We start from the raw sequence: 25716 nt of genomic DNA, 5'->3' as shown, positions 1-25716 counted from the left end.
CGTATGACGAACATAAACAATAGGGCACGACATGAATGTCATGACATGCGTTTGATGTAGATCATGGAACAGCTGCCTACAACTTGGTGCTCGCATGGTCGTTTCGATAACTTCGAAGGTACCAAAATTGGCATAGTACGACAAGAGTGTATGAGGAAAATAAACGATAGGTCATGACATGAATATCATGACATGCGTGTCATGTAGGTCATGAAACAGCCGCCTAAAATGACAATGAAGCAGCGCGAAAATATTAACTGTCAAAAACCACTGAAATGGGTTCGCACTTGGGTACTATGTAAAGGAAACACTAAAGGATGATGGTAAAGTCATAGTCATGAGCATTACTGAGCAAATGTGACAATAACTCAGTAAAAACAGATTAACACTCAAAGACCACTGGAATAGGTTTTGACGTGGGTACTAAGTGAAGTAAGCACTAAATGATTGTGGTAGAAGTCATAGTAATGAGCATGACAAAGCAAAAATGACAATGACTCAGCGAAAAAAAAACAGCACTCAAAAACCACTGAAATGGGTTTGGACGTAGGTACTAAGTGAAGGAAACACTAAAGGATGGTGGTAGAAGTCATAAGCATGAGCATGACAGCAAAAATGAGAATGACTCAGCGAAAAAAGATTAGCACTCAAAAACCACTGACATGGTTTCCGACGGGGTCAATAAGTGAATGAAACACTGAAGGATGACGGTAGAAGTCATATCATGAGCATCACTGAGAAAAAACGACAATGACTCAACTAAAAACAATTAACAGGCAAAAACCACTAAAATGGGTCGGACGTGGGTACTAAGTGAAGAAACACTAAATGATGGTGGTAGAAGTCATAGTCATTAGCATGACGGAGCAAAAATGACAATGACCCAGCGAAAAAATAATAACACTTAAAAACCAACGGAATGGGTTCGGATGTGGTACTAAGCGATTTAAAGGGCTAAAGATTGATGGTCGAAGTCATAGTCGGTAGTATGACTAAGGCATTAAGCTCCATTAGGCGTAGCTAAAGGAACACCTGAACACTCATGACATCAATGTCATGACATGCGTGTCATGTATGTCATGAAACAGCCGCCTGCGTCTTGGTGCTCTCATGGTCGTTTCGTTAACTTGGTAGGCTCCGGGCGCACTGATTTGCATAACATCGATTCCCACACGGCGTGGGATCTGCCGGCTTTTTGTAACCGTGTTCCCGCCTACCTAGGTAACTGGGTAGTCCGTGATAGATGGGTAGCGCATCGGGCTGCTGTGCTCGGGTAACAGGGCTCGAAACAACCGTTGGATCAACTTGGGTCACTTAGTGTAGGACAAAGTGTACACAGGTGCGGCTCTTCAAGGAACCTCTTAAACGCCGACTTGGGTCACTCACTGTAAGATGCGGTACTGGGTAGATATACCGCTGTTCGAAAACGAGGTGGAACCCATATCACGATGATTGCAGACAGTAACGCGTTTAGCATTGAATCAGTATAGCGAGACAACGTATTGCAACACTTCAAACGAGTTATCTATCAGGCGTGTACTGAAGCGGGGCTTCTCCTGTACTTCCCCAAGAGTACTCGGTGCCACCTAGCTCCGAAGCTGTGAAGACTGCGCGTGGCCTTCGAAATGCATGGCGCCCCGGTGCGTGAGAACTCTAAGAAATCCGTAATGCGGCAACACGGCTACTCTCTCACGCTTCTTTCCGGACACATTCTGCCATCCAGTGGCACTGCCGAGAAGTCCGCGGGTGGCCTCCGAGACGAGAAGCGTGGCAAGGCGGCACCTGCGAACGCATAGAATTGTTCCCTGGAATGCCGTATACTCAGTGCCACATACTGCGTTACGCAACTTGGATAGAGGTTCATTGACGAGCCGCACACCCACTGCATTCATGGTTGTAACTACCAAATCCCGCATCTACAGTGGCCCATGTCGGCATGACAGAGGTTCATTGAAGAGTGACCCGAGTTGGTCCGATGGTTAGTTTCGCAACACTGCTACCTCCGCACAGCAGCCCGTTACGCTACCCATTCGACCGCGGGGCACTCAGTGAGCTAGATAGGCGGCAAAACGGTTAGATACACACATACATAGACAAATCCAAACATAGATATCGCCAGGAAAGTTTGTGAAGTACTCTAAGAATAACTAACGCATTAAAACCTTCTCTCTCCTCCATAAGCAGTCACATATCAAGTAAATTTTATGGGAACGTTCTATTCGGGCGACTGCAGTCATTAGGCTTTATGAGCTCGAGGTTTACTTAGGTTCCGCTCATACAAACGTATCTTGATGATTTACACGTATCAGCTTAGTGGCGATGTTACTACGGGAGCGATGTTACTACCGGCAAGCTCTTGCCGGCGCAGGAAGGCTTAACGCTATGATTTTCTCGAACGTGCATACAAGCAACTAGCATTTAAATTTTTCCTGCACTAGCGCTTGCGCTTTCCTGAAAAGTCTTCTCCATGTCTTCTTTTGTGCTCCCTTAATTTTACTCTCTGTATCACAACTAAACTAGCTCAACAAAAATCTTTTTGCTCCCTCTTGCCGCCGAACTTACAATAATTTGTTCGCGCCTTTAGTAGACAGGCTTATCCGGATTGCGAAAACAAACGCAGTTCTCTGCAGCATCCAGCATTGTCGGAGTTCCTACAATATGAGTGGATGGGCCAGACCAAGGATGAGCCCATAACAGCTTACGCTGTAAGAAGAACCAGAAAGCTCGCCTTCGCGCATCCGCGGTGGACCATGACTGTTAGCGATCGCTACAACGCTCGCCTTTTTTTGCTTAGGACCGCCACCTGTCCTCTTCTGCACATGGCGAATCCTACTACCGCTCAACCTCCCACTTCCCTATCCGCTTGCTCTTTCCACTCCATCTCCCCTATCGACAATACGAATTGCTTCCTCAGGGGTTGCAGAACTAAGCGCCATTTCCGTCTGCTGATCACTATCACCATCCGCGGCTGCGCGGTAATGACGAAATAAAGGCTTCTTGTGGAAAGAATGGATTCCGATTGTACTACGTACGGATGCGCATGCTGCTTCTCAAACCATGTTCAAGGCGTGCGTCATACACGCTAGTAGTCAGCAACTCCGCTTAAAAAAAGCTCGCTATAGTTTGTTAGTGGCCGCGCTTCTGCGTGTGTGTTTGTGTACACATGTTTGGACTCTTTATGCATTCACACAAAGCTTCGATTAATATCTATTCCAACTCGTTCCGTCTGCTTCATTTATATCCGCGCATTTGCTTCTAATTCTTTTCATATTTCATTTCCTTTTCCGTTGCCCAGAGCAGGGTAACCAAGCAGAATCTCTTCCGCTTAATCTCCCTGCATTTCCCACCACATTTTTTTCTCGCTCTTCCTCTGTGATTCCATCACCTCGTATTATTTTCTGCCGTCCTCGACTGCGCTTCGTTTCCCTTGGCACCCATTCTGTAACTCTAATGGATAGAAGGCTATCCATATAATGGCCTACGAATTATGTGGTCGTGCCACACTCCATTTTTTTCTCTTAATGTCAACTTGAATATCAGCTATCCCTGTTTGCTCTCTGATCAACACCGCTCTCTTCCTGTCTCTTAACGTTATGCTTAGAATTTTATGCGCAAGCGTAGATGCCGCACACGCCATTCATGTCAAATCGTAGAAAGTATATCTATGGGCAGGTATGCCGGTGTACCGCCGAGGGTAGTTCACCACTTCTCCGCGTCATGACGCAGAAGTGGCGCTGCGGACAGTATAACCGTCCAGCTGCGCTCAACGTCGGCTGCGTTGTGTAGACGAGCAGCGCGTTAGATGGTATCGCTGCCTCTGATTTTAGCTTTCATGTACACGTTATAATACCATTCTGACCAGTGTAGGCAAAGACAGAATAAGGAATTTGTTATTGTCGCCTAGTCAGAAAAAACGAAACGGTGAAGTCAATTTTCTATATAGCTTGGCGATTGGTCACATTTATTGCTATAAACGCGGCGCTCCAGCCCATTATATTAAAGACGTAGATACATTTTCCATGCATAAAACAATACTGTGATGCTTTTACACGGTATACAGAAACGTGTTTACGTGACATTTCATCATCATCATCATCATCATCATCATCATCATCATCATCAGCTTATATTTATGACCACAGCAGGACGAAGGCCCCTCGCGTCTTGCGCTAGCTGATTCCAACTTGCGCCTTCAAATTTCCTAACTTCATCACCCCACCTAGTTTTCTCCCGTCCTCGACTGCACTTTCCTTCTCTTGGTATCAACTCTGTAACTCTAACGTTCCACCGGTTATCCATCCTACGCATTACATGGCCTGCCTAGCTCCATTTTTTCCTCTTAATGTCAACTCAAATATCGGCTAACCCCGTTTGTTCTCTGATCCGCACCATTCTCTTCCTGTTTCTTAACGTTAGGCCTAACATTTTCGTTCCATCGCTCGTTGTGCAGTCCTTAACTTTGCTTCTTTGTTAACCTCTAAGTTTCTGCCCCATATGTTAGCACCGGTAGAATGCAATGATTGTACACTTGTCTTTTCAACGACAGTGGTAAACTCCCAGTCACGATTTGCTATTGCCGGCCGTATGCACTCCAGCCCAATTTGATCCTTCTGTAACTTTCTGTCTCATGACCAGGGTCCCCTGTCAGTAATTGACCTAGATAAACGTACTCTTTGCAGACTCTAGAGGCTGATTGGTGATCCTGAATTATTGTTCCCTTGCCAAGCTCTCGAACATTATCTTTGTCTTCTTCATATTTATCTTGAACCCCAGTCTTACACTTTCACGGTTAAGGTCCTGAATCATTTGTTATAATTCGTCCCCATTGTTGCTGAATAGGACAATGTCAGCTGCAAACCGATGGTTGCGGAGGTATTCGCCGTTGATTCTCACTCCCATGCCTTCCCAGTCTGAGAGCTTGAATACATCAGTGAACATTCAGTGAATAGCATTGGAGAGATAGTGTCACCTTGCCTGACTCCTTTCTTGATAGGTAACTTTCTACTTTTCTTGTGGAGAACCAAGTAGCCGTGGAGTCCTTGTAGATTTTGCCAAGATATTCACGTATGCCTCCCATACTTTTTGATTACGCAATGCCACTATGACTGCTGATATCTCTACTCAATGAAATCACTTTTCATAATTTATGAAAGCCATATAGAGAGGTTGATTGTACTCCGCTGATTTCTCGATTACCTGATTGATGACATGGATATGATCCATCGTAGAATATGCCTTCCTGAAGCCAGCCTGTTCTCTTGTTTGGCTGAAGTATTTCCCTGAGTGTATTGGAAATTACCTTGCTGAATATTTTGTACAATACTGAAAGCAAGCTAATGGGTCTATAATTCTTCAATTCTTTAAGGTCTCCCTTCTTATGGATTAGTATAATGTTGGCATTCTTCCAGCTCTATGGTACACTTGAAGTCGTGAGGCATTGCGTATAAAGAGCCACAAGCTTTTCAAGCATTGTATCTCGTCCATCTTTAATTAAATCGACTGTTATTCCATCTTCGGCAGCTTTTCTTCTGGTCATGTCTTGCAACGCCCTCCTAACTTCATCAATAGTTATAGAAGGAGCCTTCCTGTTCATCATTACTTCAAATGAAGTAGCTTGGCTGCTCTGGGTGCTGTGCAGGTCAGTATAAAATTTTTCCGCGGCTTTTACTATGTCATCAAAATTGCTCATGGTATTAACACGCTTCTCTTTGAGTGCATACATCTTGTCTTGCCTTATGCCAAGTTTTCATGCTGCGTCCATATTTTACTGCATCCTCAATTTTTCCGGATTATAATTTCGAATATCCCTTACTTTCTTCTTGTTGATCAGTTTTGACAGTTCAGCTAATTTTGTCTGATCTCTCGAGTTTGATACTTTCATGTCTTGCCGTTTCTTTATTAGGTCCTTTGTTACTTGGGAGAGCTTACCTACTGGTTGGCTTTGTGCCTTACCTCCTAGTTCAATTGCTGCTTGTAAGATCAGCTTAGTTACTATTTCATTCATTACCTCTATGCTTCCTCTTCTGGTTCTAAAGCTGCAGATTTGTTTGCGAGCACCAGCCTGAATTTGTCTGCTTTTACCCTTACTGCGTCTAGGTTTGCCTGTTTATTCTTGACTAATTTATTTTTTCTCTCTTCAAATGGTGAGAAATCTTTCACCTCACTAATCTATGGTCACTGCACTTTACCCTACCTAACACTTCTAGATTCTGCACTATGCTGGATGCGCTATGCTGCACTATGCTGCACGCGACATTTAGTGAGCTCTAATGTTTCAATTCTGAGAAATATAGCTATTGTGTTTTATTGCTTAACATGACAGCATTTATGCATACTCATTACTGCCTTGGCATGGCAGCATTTTTGTCTACTTCCAGAAGAAGGGAGCTGACTTCCACTGCAGATTTAATTAGCTGTCGTTGCACCCCCACAGAAACATTTGCACAAAACATTTGCTCGCACATTTGCTTCCAGGATGATGACTTTAGTGAGCGTCATGCTGTTTCCGTTTTTCACGCAAACGGAAAACGCGGCATCCGGTGTTCCTTCCACTGAATGCCGGGTTCAGTGTCCGTGAGGCAGAACACACGAGCTGCCGATCTCAGCAAGCGTAGGTGCAGAAGACTGAAAGTTGTCATCGCCATTTGCGCAGGATTCATTAACATCTCGTTCCGGGGATCTCTCCACATTCTCAGAAGAGCTTTCTGTCTTAATCACCTGTTGTGATCACAGTCCCAAAGAATTCTTCGATATCCTATTTTGGGCATCACTTTAGAGAGGTAGGTGGGAGCACCTGGCAGAATTGATGGCACTGCATCGTACGTAAGCCGTGGACGCTCCTTTGGAATCAGAGCAGCCTCTGCGTTCACCACGTGTGTGCTGAATGAAATGTTCTTGAAAGTGTCGCTCGTACACAACTGATGTGGGCTGCAATTGCTTGCCCGGTCGATGAAGGGCCAATTCCCATTTCCTAAAAAGGTCAGAGTCTTTTGGCACCCAAAACAAGGCTATTTTAGGCCTCTTTCTCAGAGGTTTAGAACCCGACTTGCAGTTCGGAGGGAAGCAGTTTTCGCTCAAAGCACGCACAAGCGACACCCATTACATTTACCGAAACGCAAGAACAAGAAAACATGGAACCTAAAAGTTGATGTACTGGGAAGATGACGTCCCTTCTAAGTGCGTCTCCTGCTGCGATCAATCGGTCATGCAACACGTGCGGCCAGAACAACATTGGTAAATTCGTGAAGAGAGACATTTGTGCGATATATAGACGTTTGTCTTTCAAGGGCTCTTTGTGACAGGGCAACGAATATTTTCTAGGGTGTTTAACTTCATCTGCGGAGTCACGGGAGAATATTGTGCTTCTTTCTCGCAACAAGAAGGCGCCCATTCATAACATCATCACGCTCCACACGAGTTGCTAGGACACACCCGTGAAACAGTGGCATTACGAAATCCTAATTAAGACCTTACCACTGTTGTTGAAAGGAAAAGTGTACAATCATTGCATTCTATCGGAGCTAACATATGAAGTGAATGAGTGAAATAACTTTCATTGGAGGTCTGGCGAGGACTCGAACTCGTCGCGCATCCGGCTAGTCCCACGTCGGGACCGGCAGGTCTAGCCCACCGGCCCGTTCGCGGGCACGCGGGACAGCCAGGATTTGCTTGTCTACGCAGAAGCGAGTCCCACTTATCCTTGCTGCACTTGGGGTATCTCGACCCGCACTGCCAGAGCATGTGTGCTAGAGTGGAGGTCTGCCCGCAGGACGGGCAGGCGTCGTCGCGATATACGTCAGCGAGGCACGGATATGTGCTGGTCTGTAAAAGTCGAAGCGAAACAGCTTGCGCCCTATTCAATTTGGGGTGAGGGGGTGGAAAGACCCTTCTAGACATGTGAAAGAATTTCGTAACCTCGTTGTGAGTATCAGGAGCATCCCTGTGACCGTAGGGGCGAGGGGTGTCGGCTCCCCTTACAGAGGAAGCGCGGTCGGTGAGCTCACGCGCAGCCTCGTGAGCAGACTCATTGAGGTTCGGGGGAGCACCCTCGACCGACCCTACGTGAGCGGGAAACCTGTGAATCGAATAATACGTGAGAGCATCAGGATTGGAGACGCTAAGAAGACGAGCAGCTTGCTCGGCGATGGGGCCCTTCTGAAAAGCCCTAACTATTGGAATTGCTATAGATCTCAGACTCACGACCATCTAGCAAGGCGAGCGCGAGGGCGGCTTGCTCAGCGACTTCGGGGTCTGAAACGCGAATTGAAGGGCTATTGGAAAGCTTGCCGCTGGAGTCGACCACGACGGCGGCAAAGGTCTTCTCTGTATTCCGCGGCGTCGACGAAGCGTGCTCTAATGCCTTGTTGCTTGATCTGTTTGAGAATTGCTACTGCTCGCGCCTTGCGTCTGCCCTCCTTGTGGACGGGATGGACGTTTCGAGGCACGGGGACCACTTCGAACTTGTCTCAAATGCACCTAGGGATCGGGGTACTGACTCTCGAAGATACTGCAGGAGGGTAACCTAGCTCTTCGAGGATGCGTTTACCTGCCGCTGTGGTGGTCAGGCGAGCGAGTTGCGCGCGTTCTTGCGCTTCGGCAATCTCCCCAGCTGAAGGAGATCTTCGGTATGGGTCCTAATGGGTAGTCCGAGAGCCCTTTCGACTACTTTGCGGATGAGAGCGTTGAGCTTGTCTCGCTCCACTCTGGGCCAGTTCTGCATAGAAATAGTGTACGTGAAGTGGCATAATACGAAGGCGTTGGTCAGGCTGAGGACACTGGCTTCCTTCATGCCTCGGTGTCTATTTCCGATGCTGCGAACGAGGCGAAAAACGTTGTCCGTCTTTGCGATGATCTTGCGGAGAGCCGTTCCGTTCCCGTAATTGAATTCGACAAACATGCCCAGGATCCGAATGACGTCGACCCTGGGTATCACCCCTACGCCACAAGTGCGAAGACTGATGCTGCTTCCGGAGACTGGCTTGCAATCTTTGGGTCTTTCTCCCCTCTCTTTTGTGTAAAGCAGAAGCTCCGACTTGCCAGGGGAGCACCAAAGTCCGGTGAGGCAGAGATACTCCTCGATCACGTCGATCGCCTTCTGCATGGCTTCATCGACTCTGCCCTCGCATCCCCCGGCGCACCAAATGGTAATGTCGTTGGAGTAGATGGTGTGCTTGAGGTCCTCGACGCGTGCGAACCTCTCGGAAAGACCAATCATTCAGATGTTAAATAGTGTGGGGGAGACCACGGCGCCCTGAAGAGTGCCCAGTCCTCGAAGGGGCACATCTTCGGAGCGGAAGTCTCCAATGCGAAGCTTGGCCTTCCTGTCCATCAGAAAAGAGCTGACATAGCTGTGGAATCTGGAACCGAGACCTACGTCCAAAATGGTCCGGACGATAAAGGCATGGAGCACGCTGTCGAAAGCCTTCTCGAGGTCCAGACCGAGCAGAGCCTTGACGTCACTGGAGCGGCCGTCCATGATCTGATGCTTGATTAGTTTCATTGCATCCTGCCTCGAGAGTCCGGCGCGGAAGCCGATCATTTTGTACGCGTAAACGTCGTTGTCTTCGAGGTACCTGTTGAGCCTGTTGAGGACGACGCGCTCCATGACCTTGCCGAAGCAGGAGGTTAGAGAAATCAGCCTGAGGTTCTCGATGTTCGCGGCCTTGCCGGGCTTGGGAATGAGCACCGTGCTGGCCGACTTCCATTCTGCAGGAACCACGCCGCTCTTCCAGGACTCGTTGATCTTATCGGTGAAAAAGACGATCGACGGGTCGTCGAGGTTTCTCAACATTCTGTTGGTGACTCCGTCCGGACACGGCGCAGACTTGCGCTTGAGCGCGAAGATGGCCTGTCTGACCTCGGCAACGGAGAAGTCTTCGTCCAGCTCGGGGTGAGGAGGGCCTCGGTAGTCCGGGAGTTGGGTCGCCGGATCCCGTCGCGCCAGACGGGCAAGTACTTCTGAATGAGCTTGGAGACGAGTACATCGACCGTGTGACACCTGGTGGCTTCGTGAAGGGCCCGGGTCAACGTATGCTGCTGATTTGACTTGGAGCCGCTTTCGTCGAGAAGGTGCTTCAGCATACCCCAGGAGTTGCCATTGCGCATCTGTCCGTCAGTAGATTCGCAGAGCTTGTCCCACTGTTGGTGGCATAGCACTTTGCAGTGGACATCGATGACCTTGTTGAGCTCCGAGATCTTCTTTCGGAGTCTGCCATTGAGCCTTTGGCCCTTCCATCGACGGAGCAGGGCGTTTTTGGCCTCGATCAGATGGGCGAGTCTGCTGTCCATTCGTTCGACGTCGAGATCAGTTTGTACTTTCTTGGTGGCCGTGGAAGCGTCGTTGCGGATGTATTCGCACCATTCTTCGAGGCTGGTGGGTGCCTTGGCTCTCCCGGGTTCTTCCCGAATCTTGCGAAAATGGTCCCCATCGACGAACGTGAATTCCCTGACCCTACTCCGAGCCACCTTGAAGTGGGTCTCGAGAATGTAGTGGTCGCTGCCAAACTCCATGGCGCTGTTCTCCCAGCCCACGTCCTCGACGTTCTTGGCGAAGGCGAGGTTGGGTGTCGTGTCCCGAGTGACGGAGTTCCGATGCGCGTGGGAAAAGCTTTGTCGGTTACCAGAGTGAGGTCCATCTCACTGGCGTCTTGCCACAGGTTGTGCCCCTTGGTAGTGTCGTAGACGTAACCCCAGAGGCCATACGGCGCGTATGAAGTATGAAGGGCGTACGGGAACACATGAAGCAGAAACTTTGATATTAACATAGGTCAAGAACGGCGCAAGGAGCCATTGAAAGAAAGAATTACAGTGACGTTTCACTTCGTGAAGACGGGTTACGCGCAAGCGTATGGACGCTGCAAACATGCAGAGTGAGCACAAGGGAGTCGAAGCACAAAAGAAAAATGAGCGAACATGGCGATTCTCTTCTCCACCTCCAGGCGCCTTCCTCTTCCCGCGATCACTTCCCTCGCAGCGACAAGCATAATACGGTGGTTAGATGAGTAGGTGTGCTGACCGGCACGTCTGGTGCTTAGTTCACCGGGTCATGACGCAACATCGGCACTGCGGTCTGTATAACGGTTATTCAGCGCGCGTTGCCTGCAACAGGTGGCAGACGACGCACAAAAAATAAAGGCCGTATTGGAATAGTTGTATGTCGTCGCTTCGTGTCAGTTTGAAAGGTGAAGAGCTCCGGGTCTCTCTTACTGTTTGAAAGTTCCTAAGAAATGTGGAATGTTCCTGGTCGGAGAAATGACCGTTGAGATTAGCGGCGGTATCGCTTCAACAAAGAAGACTGCAAGTTTGGTGGAGCAGGTTTCCCTCCGAACCGCTCCAATTCTCCTTCAAATCCAGAAACATGATGCCGTCCTACTGTGAGCGGAAGCTTTGATGTAATCGGAGAAGTCGTGCTATTTGTCAGCACATTGCCGGCAACTCTGTGAAATCGCAGGCCTCGTGGAATGATTCAGTGCACTGGTTAGGTTGACTTCGAGAAGGACGTCCCGCGTTTCAGCCCTACGCGGTGGGCCTCTGGGTTCGACGGCTACGGAACTGTCTTTGACGTTAAAAAACACCGCTCATTGGAACGGCACAGAACACATATTTCATGTACTGGCGAGCCTCTGCTCCAGCGTACGCATGCCGCTCGTGATGAGCTAAGTGACATAATGATGACTGGAGGTTTGCTAGGTGTGACAGAAAAGTTCAAACGTTTAGTTATCTTACTATATTCTGTGAAATACAATTTTCCCAACTTCGTTGACTTCCCTCCTACTTCGCAGAAATTTGGGTCCCTTCCTATTGTCGTCATTCCGCAGGTCTGCTTATATGATACACCAAACTATGCAGCCAATTAGAGCTGGAACGTTGAAGGCAGCCGCAGCACGGAGAGTTGGCCTTGGAGGAAAGCAGGTACATTCCGCGCTGCAGTCGGTGCTCACCACGCCGACGTTGTGACGCCGAGTTCTCGTCGTCATCGAATGCACCCGGTTTATTATAAACGTTCAGGTGCGTCACATCGCGCTTGCTTCCTTGTAAGCGAATTCTTACTGCAATCTATAATGGCCATAAAAGTACAAGCCTTACTTCGTTATAGCAGCAAATGGCGCAAGAAATCACGAGGGTCAGGAATAAAAACTGGGGTGATCACAGTCGCTTTGTTATCGTGGTAGTTTTCTTCCTTGTGACTCGTGCTCTCTGGAGCCGTCTACTGCTATAACAAAGCCAATAGCCGAACAATAGGTTTTCACCTTATTACGCATAACAGTCTAATAATTTGCTACTGTGGATCAATCTCATTCTATTCCGAAAAGACTGCGAGTTTTTTATTGACCTCCGTTCACTTTATATGTATTATATATTGCAGTTTATGTCTAACCTAGTGATTCGGGATATCCTTCTTAGTTGGTGTATTCTGCCAAACCATCTCTCTCGAGCATTTCTCTCGCCTATTAGGTTATCGCATCCTTCCAATATATCCGAGGTAAACACTGCTGTCTTCGTCATATAATTTAAGTACAAGAGGCTTTCTGAGGTTGACATCCCAGTTCGCCTCTATGTGTTGTTTTGACCGCATTGGGCAACTGATGTGCACTATGGTAGCAGGCTTGTTGGTTGGAAGTGAAAGGGATTTTTCGTCCTAGGTGAAGTGCTTAATTCTAAAGATGTGTCTTTTACAGGGAAGTTGTTATTCCGACTGTAACAGCCCAATAACGTTATCCGCCTATTTTAACAGTTTTTGTCCAACAAATAAACAGGAAGACAGGTGGCATTGTCTTTTATGCGGACGACCGTGCGCAGGAATGAGATGATCTGTGACAAGAGGAGGGTGGTTTTGGGCTGCACGACGTAATCGCCGTCGGCGACGGCTGCGTCGGGTGAAACAGCAATATAGGTCACGGCTCGGCAAGGTAGGTGAAGGTAATCAGTGGAACATAGTCGACTCGGCGTAGTATCAGGAGGTTCAATGGCATACCGTAGGGCGAGTTGGACAACAGCCGCAGAGTAGTCAATAATGGCCGAATCTGCCGACAGAAAAGCAAGGCCTACCATGATTTCTTGTGGGCACTGCTCCAAGACGTAAAACAAAACATAAGTATGGTGCACGGCTACAGTGACACGGGCGGCAAACATCCCAGTGACAGCTGGAGTTCCACCGTCGGCGATTGAAGCCGGAGTTAGGACTTTCTTTAGGCGCGTACGGAGGTTCGACTTCATAACAGATATGTGTTCTCCTGTGTCTGTAAGTGCTGTTACAGGTATACCGTGCACGTCCACGTTGATGAGGTTGTGATGGCCGGGTAGTGTAAGCAGAGGAATTTAAGGTCGGGTCGTCATGGCAAGCTCACATCTCGGAGCTGCGCCCGTTAGTTTTCCAAGGAGCGGCGGAAGTAAGGAGACGCAGAGGGGACGAGGCAGAGGAGAGCGAGAAAGATGCGGGCGTGACTAAGGGGAGCGGTATTATCGTGCGGGCGGAGATGTTCTGCCTGAACGACCAGAGAGACGGTCAGGTCCCAGTGATTGCGCGCGCTCACCCGTTCGTGAAGCTGAAGCCAATCTCCGCTCCAGAAAAGGTGCCAAGGTCGCGCGGTTGTGCCAGGCTGACGGTGGGCGCGGGTGGCGACGAGCCCGAAGCACTCTCGCCTTGAGCTGGCCTGGCCGATGCAACCAAGAGCCCGCTACGTAAGCCCGTTGTGCGTCTTGCAGAGCCCCCACCTTTCACCAAGATGTTACGGGAAAAGATAGCTTTAAATTATATTTACAGAATGTTTACAATGCGTCCACTGGCATCCAAGGCATACAAGATGCAAAACCAGTCGGCGCGACATCAGGGAGCGTCGTCGTCTTCTATATTGTCCACAGCGTTGTCTCGAGCACTGCTTCGTAACAATATGGTCACGTAACCTCTATTGGCACAACAAAATAGCCATAAGACTCAGGAGCCTGTGGAGAATAAAGGAAAACTAGTCGTTTAAGGAGAGAATGTCCGATAGCCTATCTCCAACAATCTCTATCAATCTAATCCAACAATCTGAGTGATTGATGATGTTTTCCGCTGCAGTAAATTAATATTTTACTACATATAACAGTTTCGTCTGCTTCAGTACACTGTAAAAAATTTCCGTAATTTTACAGCGAAAACCTACGTAAAATTTACGCAGACCATTCCGTTTTTTGAAAAACGGCGGGATCCTACGTAAAAAAGACGGACGTGAGCCCCGTTTATAAAAAAAACGGCAGGATTGTACGTAAAAAAGACGGACGTGAGCTCCGTTTTTGAAATACGGAGAGCCGTCCGTAATTTCATGTGGAGGGCAACTGAACATGTCACGAGTGAAAAATGAACACGCAAAGAATATAACGAAAAGACACTGTCTACTCTAACTGCCAGTTACATATATCACCATAGATAACGCTGTTTGAACATTATGCGCGTGCGAGTATAGTAAACACACAAAAAGAAGCAGGTAGGGTTTGAGCGGTGGCGCTGCTTACCACACCTTCATCGCGCCTACACGCTGGGTTGCATTTCTCCGGCACAAACAACCGTACGAGTGGTCGCTAATGGCGGACGGTGGAGGTGGTGTTCCTGGCGCATTTGTGATCTCACTCTAAATAGGAAGGAATCGGCGCTGGATTGTTACACAAGTAAGTAATTTACGTGTCCTTTTTTCGTTATTGGTGCACGTTGCGCGTGCGAAATGCTCCGCGATGGCCGGTGATGGGCTCAATTGTGTTGTGTGAGCACGCTTTTAACGAGATTCCTTGGCCATGAGGATTGACAAAGCGACATTGCGAGTCTGTGATAAAGGGGTGTTGCATTTGTTGTGTTGAATGCATACTCACTACAGCTGAGACGCGTAGGCAATATTAGCGGCGTTGACGCCTCTAGCAGCTCCTTTGTCGTCTGTATGTGGCCGCTGGTTTACTGACGTTAGCATTACAGTTTGTAGTGTGTTGTGTTGTGTGCTCGGCGTTCCAAAATTAAGTGAAGGCGTTGTACCCATTACTATCGCTTCCGACGCGGTGCAACGCTATGTTACCAATATTAGGTGACGCATTGAATCAAAGTGAAATTTTTAGCAATTATTATAAGCTGCGGACGCAGTGCCCTGGCTGGGCGTGCCTAATCGCAGTGTTCACACCCGGGATTGGAAGATTGGTCATGTATGAAGACCTCATAGAGCATGTTTGATGTGCATGCCCCTTCATTACAATGAAATGACGGTGGAGCGTGCTTATTGCCGTAACCTTGTGCCATCTGCAGTGTTAGGTAACACGGGTGTCACACGGTGCCCTTTCGTTAGTAGTAGAGCACGAGCACTCGTGCACGATCGCAATTGAAAGTTGTCCGCGTGATACCCGTTAAGGTTCATTGCAAAGGAAACGGATTCTTTTCTACCTGGCAATCTGTATTAGTTTTTTTTTGACAGCTACCAGGCTGCCGATTAACGTTCTGACGAAGTACGTGAGGATATCACGTATTCTGGGAGGGAGGATTGCCGCTTAATAATTCTGCATAACAATACTGCAATAATTCTAAAATGCGTGCATGTGTTGTAAGTTATGCAGGGCAAAATATTTTGTCAGCTAATTTTTCGAATAGAAGGTGCTTCATAAAGTTTTTTTGCAAATAAGTTAAACGAGGCCATTAGCACTTTATAAAATACTGTGAGCTATCTCACAGCAATAACAGTAACTCAGTGACGAGCTTATATGCATAGTGTAATTCAGTGGCGCACCGACGGGGGGGGGGGGGGGCTTCGGGGGTTGTAACCCCCCCCCCCCTGAGGCCGACTTAACCCCCCCCTATTTTGTTTAACTCCGTTTCTTTTCTTGCGCATTTGAGTACTGCAACTAATGGTATCTTCGACTGGTCGCATCCATCCCCCGAAGCAGAGTGATGCAGATCTGGCGTTCCCTGAACTCGGAGGTAGAGGACAAGCGCGCAAGCCGAACCTGTGACTCGCTCTCGGAGGAGGAAATGGCAGATGCGATACCACGTGACTAGTGCTAACGTCCGATGTTTCGCCTATCCAAAGATAAGCCGGCGGATGCACCGGTGGGACGACCATTCGTTGAGACGCCAGCATGCTGTGGCCTAGGTTGCCTAGGCTACAATGGAACGTCGCCAAGAACGGCGACGCTGTACTTTGATGACGTTTCTGGAAACGCTCTCATCTCGGCGACTGCTCCGACGACAGGTCTCGGAGCGTCTCAGAGCGCTCGACGCGGGAGGAGAGCGATCGAAAAGAACCAGCCGAACGCAAGGCACGCAGCCTCTTTCAACCAGCCGAAGACAACGCCGCTCGATAGAGCGCTCTAGAGCGCTCCGAGGTGACCAGTCGAAGATACCATAAGATATAAGACGCGTAATCGTCTGCACACTCACAAAAAGCGCATTTTTTGACAATTTCCCGTGAAGAAATGGAAATTAGTGCTATTTAGACGGTATTGGCAAACTGTCAACCCCCCCCTGGCAGAGATCCTGGGTACGCTACTTGTGTAATTGTATATAAAAATGTTTGTGCTTTGCTTTGGATGACCGGTCAGAAAGTAACTGATATCAGTATTTCATTTGCAGCTGTTGCACCAGTGAAGGATGTCTGTGTGCCGCCTTGCATTCAGTTTCTCAGCCATGGGGGCCTGCTTGCAACACCAGTGGAAAAGCAGTCTTGCATTGTGCTATTTGTTCTGGTAAGCTGGACCATTCTATCGTATATCAGTCATGCATATGCAGTCCTAATGGACATTGACTGCAAATGTTGTTGGAATGACAATGCCTATACAAGTATAATAATTGTTGCAGATGCATCCAAAAGATAAATGATGTTTTGTTTTTCCTGGGGCAACCAATTGGTTCAGCATGAGGACGTCGACTTAAAAGTGGTATTGTTTCAGACTTGTCTAGGATGCACATGAGTGGTGTTCAAAAAACACTAATAGCACCGGAATTCGGGATTTGAGGCAACAGACAAAACACGCACCAATAAGTTAATTCTTTGTCCAGTTTGCCTCTATGAGTATGCAAAAACACCTGCATACTGACCTCTAACACTGTCATGCATGGGCCCCATGGTAACGAAGTGTAGCCACAGTTAAGCTCACTGTTAGCCATTGTTCAGCTTACTATAATAGGTGAAGATGCCTCGACGGATTTGCGTGAGACATTGGAAAGTATCATAACAAGGTAAAATATAGCCTGAGCACGCAGCTGTGTCACGTGGTCAGGTGACCGAAATATATGAATATTTTGAAGGGAATGAACAGCACTACTGCCAGAACAAAGTGAAGGCAACGGGCACAGCAACATATTCCCTTTATCCTGTCTATGGCACAATTCAGTTCCTTCCTAAACATGCACCAACCAGCCCAGTTCAGAACGCTCTCGCAGTTCATCTGAATACCTCAATTTGTCTAGAAGATTAAGTGATTACACACTAGCATATGTGGGGGCTAGTCTGCGAATTTTGTATGTTTTGAACATGTGCCATGAGGATTCTTCTTTGCTCAAAACTTGATATACAACTGCACAAAGCAGCATCGATAGCTATGTTGCTTCCCCATCTTGTATCGAGGGTCTGCGAGTGTTTCCTAAGATAGTCCTTGAGTTTTCGTCCTGTTTGTCCTACATAATTGCTGCTGCAGGGCAGTAGGATGTTGTAAACAGCACCAACTGCACTTCCTATGACCACCAGCACATACTTCTTGATGCAAACTTCACGTCTTGGCCTGGTCCGGTTGACATTTTTGTACCTGCCCAGTTTGTTTGGCCCTGAAAATAAAAATGTAGTTCCAACTGTCCCCAGCAATTTGCTTGAATTGACAGCTTCCTTTGTGTACATATTGTATAGCAGTGGTAGGCCTGGGCTTCCTTGAAGTACTCCGACTGGAGACTTCACCTATGTTCAGCTCCGTTAAATGCTTCTTGGCAACGCATGCCGAAAGGCAGTGCGAACACACTGTTAAAAGCAACCGTACTTGGGTCTGGAAGCTCCCCTCCACTTCGTGGTGGTGCCAAGACTGCTCCCTTGTGTTCCTGTAGCAACAACACGCTTCAGTGTTCAAGTGCGATAATAGGAAAGGCCAAGACATTTTTGAGTGTGGATCATAGATCCCGCACAATGCTCACCACAGAAAACCTTCACGCTAGATATTGGAGCTTGCTTTCCAGCAGTTTTACTTCCATGAGCACACCTGGCACTGTGGAGGAGACATTAAAAAAATGGCTGAACTCCTTGAGTAGCCTTGCTTGGCAACTTCTCACAGACAAAAACACTGTCAGGTAACTGTAAAACACTAGCTATTGTGGGAACCAGTGTAGTAAAGTTATTTTGCTTCATTAGCAACTTTCTCCTCTATATTAGGTGAAGTAAGGCTACTAAATGGGTTGAGTGATTTTTTTTCTGTCTTCTCAGCAGTGCTAGATGAGTTCACGTACGGAGAAAAACTACCATTAGACAGTGATCTTCCATTTCTGGACCGCAGGGTTTTCTTTGGTTAGTGATATGTGTGCTGGAGCTATACCCAATGTTTGGAGGAGGCTATTCTGCCTTCCGCGTCGGCACACTCTTTGGCTGTGAAGCTCATCACAGGAACACCAAAAGGTGTCCTCAAGAAATCGAGGCATCACCATGTGGAGGAGAGCTTCTGAACTCATGTCTAACATTTGCTTGCAGTGTGGTGGCCACTGTTATATCATATTCACAAGGTCAGTCATAGTCTCAAATAGACTGTTGGGAAAGCTGGAACTTTCCTTTTATTTTTCACGTCGAGCAATCGGGGTACATTGTGCGAAAAGTTGACTCGGATCGAGCCTTGACGCAAAGTGTAGCAAAAGGCAGAACAGCAGTTCATCAACTGTGCGGTTGTTTACATTATCCCGCTATCCTGCAGCTGCAACTACGCAGGACACACAGGCCTAGTATATATAGATGTTTGTCTGTAAACAAAATTCTTTGCCTGCGTTCGTGTTGTCTAGCCTTCTCCTGTCTTTTCGTGCTGTCCCCAAGTTATCGCATAGGTACACTCTTGCATAACTTGCAATTATAAGATTCATGCTTGAGAATATAATCGGAAACTGTGCCATATGGATGACATTATTCATTACACGTGTTGGTGTTAAAGAAAGTAAGTGGCTGTGCAGTCTGGGTAGGGCTTCAGATCTGCTTGTTATAGCTATTCTTAAGTTGCTTCCAAAACTTGAGATACAACGATTCAAGCTATGTCTGTGGAAAACACTGCATCATGTTACAAGGAAATGTTAGAACACTCATAGGAAATAGCTCGGTATTGCGAGAGGTTGTAGAAATTTGCTTTCTACAGCATTTTATAAAGATGTTTTTTAACTCCCGCATCTATCGTGTTGTCTCATCACAAAACTGTAAACAAATATGAGTATTATGCCTTGAGTTTTAGTAAAGATTACTCTAATATGATTAATCCTTTCAGACGCTATGCAAGCAATTCAATACACCAAGATAGTGTCTTAATAGCAATAGCATTGATTAAAGTAAGGATATTTAAAATGTGTCCCGTACATCTTGAAACTCTTCTGATTGAAATAGTGCTGCAAGATTGAATTACACAGGCAAATTGTTTTAGTAAAGTAAGTATGAAGGTAGATGGTTGGATTCTTTGCTTGGTATATGTCACTTCTTTCATCGTTTTTCACAGTGTGTTGCACCAGTCATAATTTTTGAGTGGCTGGATAGGTGCTGTTCAAGCCTGGTAGACATGAAATAGTTGATGTTTGCAAATCTCATGTACTTGCACTGAGTTTTTGCATGGAGTGCACATTCTATAAACTTCACAAACTCAGTAAAGAACTGAAAACTCTTAATCTATTGTGCATCTGTAAGCATTTTATGAATCTGAAAATGTAAGAAATGCGGTGAAGCTAAGTTTTCAATCAACACAACTGATTGGCATGTGAAAGGGTTAAGGTAAGACGCTCCTTAAAACAATTTATCGAAACATCGCAACATAGCACCTGAGGGTCTCCCACCTTAAACTATTACTACTGTTTTGCTAATCACAATATTGACTGAATGCAATATTTTTCTGACCAGTCTTTCGTGTAATGTAAAGAAAATTAACACGCCTAGTCTTACATGAAGATAAATTTGAAATCATTCATTTATTGCACTCACTTGGTAGCAGTTCGGAACTGTTCTTTATCAATATAGTACTTGTGATTCACCTTTGTATTGCTGAGTACAGGTAGATTATGGTTAGTTGTTTAATAAAAGGATCCCTAATTTTCTACTTTCTGATTGTAGCTTAGACCGTCACTTGTACTTCACAACGAGGGGACTGCGGTAGCTACGATATATAGTTCTCCTGAGAATTTTCATAGATGCAATTTTTATTCTGTCTACTAGCATGTTTGTATTACAGCATGAATTTCATAGATTAGAGGCTCCATGAAGGTACATTCTGTCGTTGAATGTCTATGAGATGGTTAAGCAGGTTGACTGTATCTTGTTACAACTCCTCATGTTCTGTGGCAGTTACATTTGCGTGGTTTAGTGCTGTCAGTGTAAGCTTAACATTTCTTTCCTTCTCCCAGGAAGGACACAAGCATTGAGGAGCCATTTGACCTGCCACTACACTGATATTGTATTTGGTAGGTTCTATTACAGGTTTTCTTTCATGTAGTAGTACCTGCTATAATTGTGCATAATGTGTTCAGACCCTTAGTCAGCAGGCTGTTTGACAACAGGTATTTACAAATGAAGAACTAACAAGATTTTCAAGGTCATTAGTGATACAATTGTTGCACACTGCTGAATTTTCCCGCAAATTAAATTATGAGCCATCCAGCAACTGCTGCTCTCCTGCTTTAATGCACAAACCTTCAAATACTGTTACCCCTATCTCACAAGTGTACAGAAGGTGCAGATGACTGTTCACAGCGACAAGGTCATAATTTTTACTTACATGCAAAAGTGAGTCGAACGTCAGGTACACATTTGAACTTTTCCAAAACAAGTTCGTCATCATAGTGCACAAATGCACATGTAACTTACCGCAATAAAAATACACGGGCACAAGAAAGGGAGACAAAGACAAGCGCTTCGTGACTCAGAAGTGCGTGACATAAGTGTTCCGACCAATTATTATTCCCTAAATTTTCTTCTACTGATCCAGGACTCCTGTGACTGCTTGCCTTAGGCAACATACACTGTTGCCTTCTTGCCCTAGAAAACATAACTAGTGCCTTCTTGCAGCCCTTTAAACTGGCAACATCTTCACCACCGACAGTAGAGCATGTTCAGATAAATTCAACTAGACATGCCTGGTGACCACTTAATTTTGGTGAACAAATTTTATTTGGTGCCCGAGCCTGACGACAATGAAATCAATGGTATCTTCTATTTTGTTGTAGCGTAAGCTGAACGACAGGGACAACAGAAAAGCAAATTCGACGCACAGCCAGCGTTAACGTTCAACAACAGATTCGTTTCCAGTTCTCGTCACTATATATACCCTCAAAACATCATACAAAACGTGTAAAAAATCGGTAAACATGAACTAAAAAAACAGGAACCACACGCATGCAGTTTTTTAGGCACACAGATTGACAGACATATACACGTTTAACGCGAACAAAGATCGCATCATCTTTCACCTGCTTCTACTCATGATAACTGTTTTTTTTAAATCTAGGTTTGCACTTGCATCTTTGGCAATGGAGGGAAAGAAAACCGTCAGCAGCCAGGTATTTAATTTGTTATTGTGTTCTCGTAGCCTGTCATTTATACAAAGGAATGTCGTATACAACACACGTGATGCAATCAATGAATTTGTTTTTATGTTCCTTTTCGCATGCAGTATCCGCAATTCTTTCTGGCCTTGTCTTCTTACACTGGCTCCCCAATTTATTAGGAGCTGGAAAAACAATGTTGATGTCACACCTTCCAGTAGTCTTTATTCTGTGGGAGAAACTATGTATAAAGGGGATGACAGCAACCTTTCTTTTCTTTATGTCGGTGTTTGTACCATCCACTTGCTCGGAACCTTTTTCCACTTGGCTCGGGTAACCAGCGCCGCTTAAATGTGAGACTTGCCATCCGAAGCTATTGTGCATTAGGTGCTGGCATGGCTTCTACAGCGCTTCACTGAAACACACTTTCGTGATTCCCCTCTTCGCAAGTTTTGTATGCGTGGAATGAAATGGCAAAAGGGGCTTACTTGCCCTAGCTTCTTAACACCAGCAGGTTTTGTTATCGGTGAGCACAAAATTAATGTCAAGGAATCTAATCTTCCCGCAACATGGCTATCCTGCACCTAATGCACGATAGCTTCGAATGGCGAGTCTCACGTTTAAGCGGCTTTGGTTACCCGAGCCACGTGCTCGTGTCAGTCGCAGTAGGACTGCTTAAAAAGGCACAGCAAAAAGGTTCCGAGCAGGTATATCGTACAAGTACCGACATAAAGAAAAAGATTGCTGCCATCCCCTACATACATAGTTTCTCCCACAGCTTAAAGATTGCTGGAAGGAGTGACATCAATGTTGTTTTTTCGACGCCTAATAAATTTATGAGGAAGTCAAGGCCAGAAAGAATTTGAGATAGTGCATGCGAGAAGGAACATAAAAGCGAATTCATTGATTATATCGTGTGTGTTGTATACCGCATTCCTCTTGGGTGTGGAGGGTCCTACATTGGTCAAACTGGTAGATGTATAAATAACAGGCTATGAGAACACAATAACAAATTAAATACCCTGGCTGCTGACAGTTTTCTTGTTCTTCATTGCCAAAGATGCAAGTGCAAACCTAGATTCAAAATAGCAGTTATCATGAACAGAAGCAGGTGCAAGATGATGCGCTTAACTATAGACACTAGAAACATATCAACATTTGGTGACGCATGCATCAGTAAGCCTTCAATTTCATTATCCTCGAAAGAGCTTGTACATCTTTGTTCGTGTTAAACGTGTACATGTCTCAATCTCTGTGGCTAAAAAAACTGCATGCGTGTGGTTCCAGGTTTTCTTTAGTTCATGTTTACCGAGCCTTTACACATATTATGTTGTATGACGTTTTGAGGGTATATATAGTGACGAGAACGGGAAATAAATCTGTTGTTGGAAGATAACACTGTGTGCATGCCAAATGTGCCTTTCTGTTGTACCTGTTGTTCAGCCTTGCGCTACAACAAAACAAAAGATGCCATACAACAAGCCCCCACAGCTACCCTCATCGTTAGTTTCGCAAGAAAAAGAATTGTCTTTGAAAATACAATATAGAAGCATCTGTTCAATTGGAAGCATTTTTTTGAATTATGCTGAATCCGCATTTTGAATTATCCCTAAGAAAAAGTGTGGCTATGGCTCTAAGAATATTTTGGCACAGACTGCAGGCAAATAGCATGAATTCCAACTAATTACCACGGAGTATCCCTGCTACGATATGAAGAAGTAAACCTTTGAAAACACAACGTTGCACATATGTGTGTTTTTATCTGCATCTATTAGCAGCACGGAATTTGGCCATCCTGTTGCCATTAAAGTCCCAGACATTTGGGGCAAATTGCTCTGCCCTAGTTGACTTTCAAAATCCACGAGAAGCGCTCATATTTGGGCATTGCTTTAGTTTCAGCTTTACTTTAAAATTTCTTTAGGAGAGGCGGGATTCTTAAAAAATTCCTAAATTAAGCACGTCACGGAAGTAATGCTGTCTGGAAGGACATGTTGCATAATTCGTTTCGTTGTGGGGTTGCCAGTCATGGAATGGACAGAATAAACGGTGTACTGCATGTAGCTGCCACATATGGGGTCCATGTGTACTTGTTGCAGGTTCCTTTACGTCGCGAAAGTGCTACAGGTTGCTTCGAAAAGCACAGACTGACAAAACGGCAAATTTTTGGGTGAACACAGCGCATAATTATAACTTTTTAAGGAGATGGAGATAGTATGTTGACGCACTAACGAACATAACTTTCAGTTATCATTGCTTAAGTAAAAAGTATATTGCACATTGCTATTTTCGTGACAAAACAAACCAAATCTGAAAGAGGCTAAAAGGCGCGCATGTTGTGGTGCAAGGCATGCTTTCTTCATATTGTTACTAATTTATAAGCTTGTCATCTGGACAGTACCTCTGGCTTGGTTGTTTTGCATCGGAATGGTACAACATGAGTGGTTTGAGCTCGTTTCAAGAGTGCTTCATTGTTTTTGGAAAACAGTGGAATCTGCAAGGTTTTCTGTTAGGACAGTGAAGGTTGAAAGCCGTGGTCCGCAGTATGTGGTCGTGGTAGCTCTACCTACATGCAGAAAATGTAATCTCTGAATGTCAATGTGCACGTGAGAGCTTTGCCTGTTCCAAGTGAGCCATCAAATGACTTGGGGAGGTTTCATCTGAAGCTTTTCATGTTATAAGGCTAGGAACATATACCAACAAGGCAGAGTATGACATTTTTTATGACCCATTTGTTTTGACCAGAGCACTGGTAATTATATTTGTGACTTGGAAATCATTTATTGTTGATGTATCTGACTAAAAACGGTGATGATGGTGGTACAGTAAACCTTGTTACAAGAGACACTCAAGAGACCCGGGAAACATGTCGCTTGTAACCAAGGTCTCTTGTAACCAAAAATTCTAAAAATACTGAGGAGTCGGACTAGACCACTTTATTATACATCAGCACCAAAGTGTGTTTAAACACATCTTTGATGCGAACAGAGCTGTCTCATGGAAACATGGCAATGGCTCCGGAGTATGACTACCGGCATACAAAGCGAACAGCACCGCAGACGCTGTGACGGAAATCCAACTCAATGGTACTCTGTCGCAGAGTCGGTGTGGGACCGCCACAGCGATTATAGAAGCATAATCGCAGAAAATTCTGTGAAATTGGTAGTCTCAACCATGCGAGGAATGACAGCCGGCTGCGGAATGGAACAAAATCGAGCCAAGGGAATGAAAATTGCAGCACATACCAGTTAGTACGACGTTAGCCGCATTACGTAAGCGTGTCTGGGTTGTGTCTCTTATAAATAGTGAAGAATTTGCTCTAGGGACATAAAAAAGTTGTCCTTAGTAACCGAGTGTCTCTTGTAACCATGTCTCTTGTATGCAATGTTGTTAACATGGCGAACATAGGAAAACCAACCAAACCATTTTCAAATGTCTCTCATAACCGAGTGTCTCTTGTAACAGTGTCTCTTGTAACGAGATTTTACTAATAAAGAGTCTTAATTGATTGGTGTTCTTTTCCCTTTTCAGGCAAAGCAGGAGGCATGTGCAAGCAACTAGTCATTCCGATTCTCAACCAATCCTTCTAGTCAGGCCATTTCTAGCGTCTTATCTTGCAAGTTCTTTTTTCAGTAAAGCGCAATAAACATGCAGTTTCGTTCAGATTCAGGTGGCTTGTTGCTTTTTGGGCACGAATTTGTATGTATGCTTTGTACACGTCATGTACAGAACTCAAATGCAACATGGCAACACTGACACGAAAATGACGCGGTGTAAAAGACACAAGGAGGAAACGTGCACATACAGCATGTTGAGCGTGGTGTATGTCCGCTTATGTGCATTGATTTCTGCCCCATTTCAAGCTATATCTGATGCGAGTTAGCCATGTTGTTATGTACAACTTGGTATAACTTATTTCAATGAAACAAACAATTTTCTCATTGTCTGGACATATACACCCGCATCATCATTTACAAAACAAATTTTCAGCTGTCGATACGAAGCAAGATAAA

At 45.7% G+C, this 25716-nt stretch overlaps 1 protein-coding gene and 1 long non-coding RNA gene across 2 annotated transcripts in view; both read left to right on the top strand.

The window, feature by feature from the left end:
* The window catches only part of LOC119459162 (putative phospholipase B-like 2), a 554157-nt gene that overhangs the window by 396441 nt on the left and 132000 nt on the right, over window positions 1-25716 (top strand). The gene's annotated exons all lie outside the window — the stretch shown is intronic.
* On the top strand, window positions 16492-25308 carry LOC125946971 (uncharacterized). The gene is made up of 3 exons (XR_007468033.1): window positions 16492-16695; window positions 20570-20626; window positions 25235-25308. It is a non-coding gene; the product is annotated as an uncharacterized LOC125946971 (long non-coding RNA).

This window comes from Dermacentor silvarum, chromosome 7 (genome assembly GCF_013339745.2).
Source record: "Dermacentor silvarum isolate Dsil-2018 chromosome 7, BIME_Dsil_1.4, whole genome shotgun sequence".
In the NCBI taxonomy this organism is placed as follows: domain Eukaryota; kingdom Metazoa; phylum Arthropoda; class Arachnida; order Ixodida; family Ixodidae; genus Dermacentor; species Dermacentor silvarum.
Note: the sequence above shows the minus strand (reverse complement) of the source record. Positions and strands in the feature narration are given on the sequence as shown.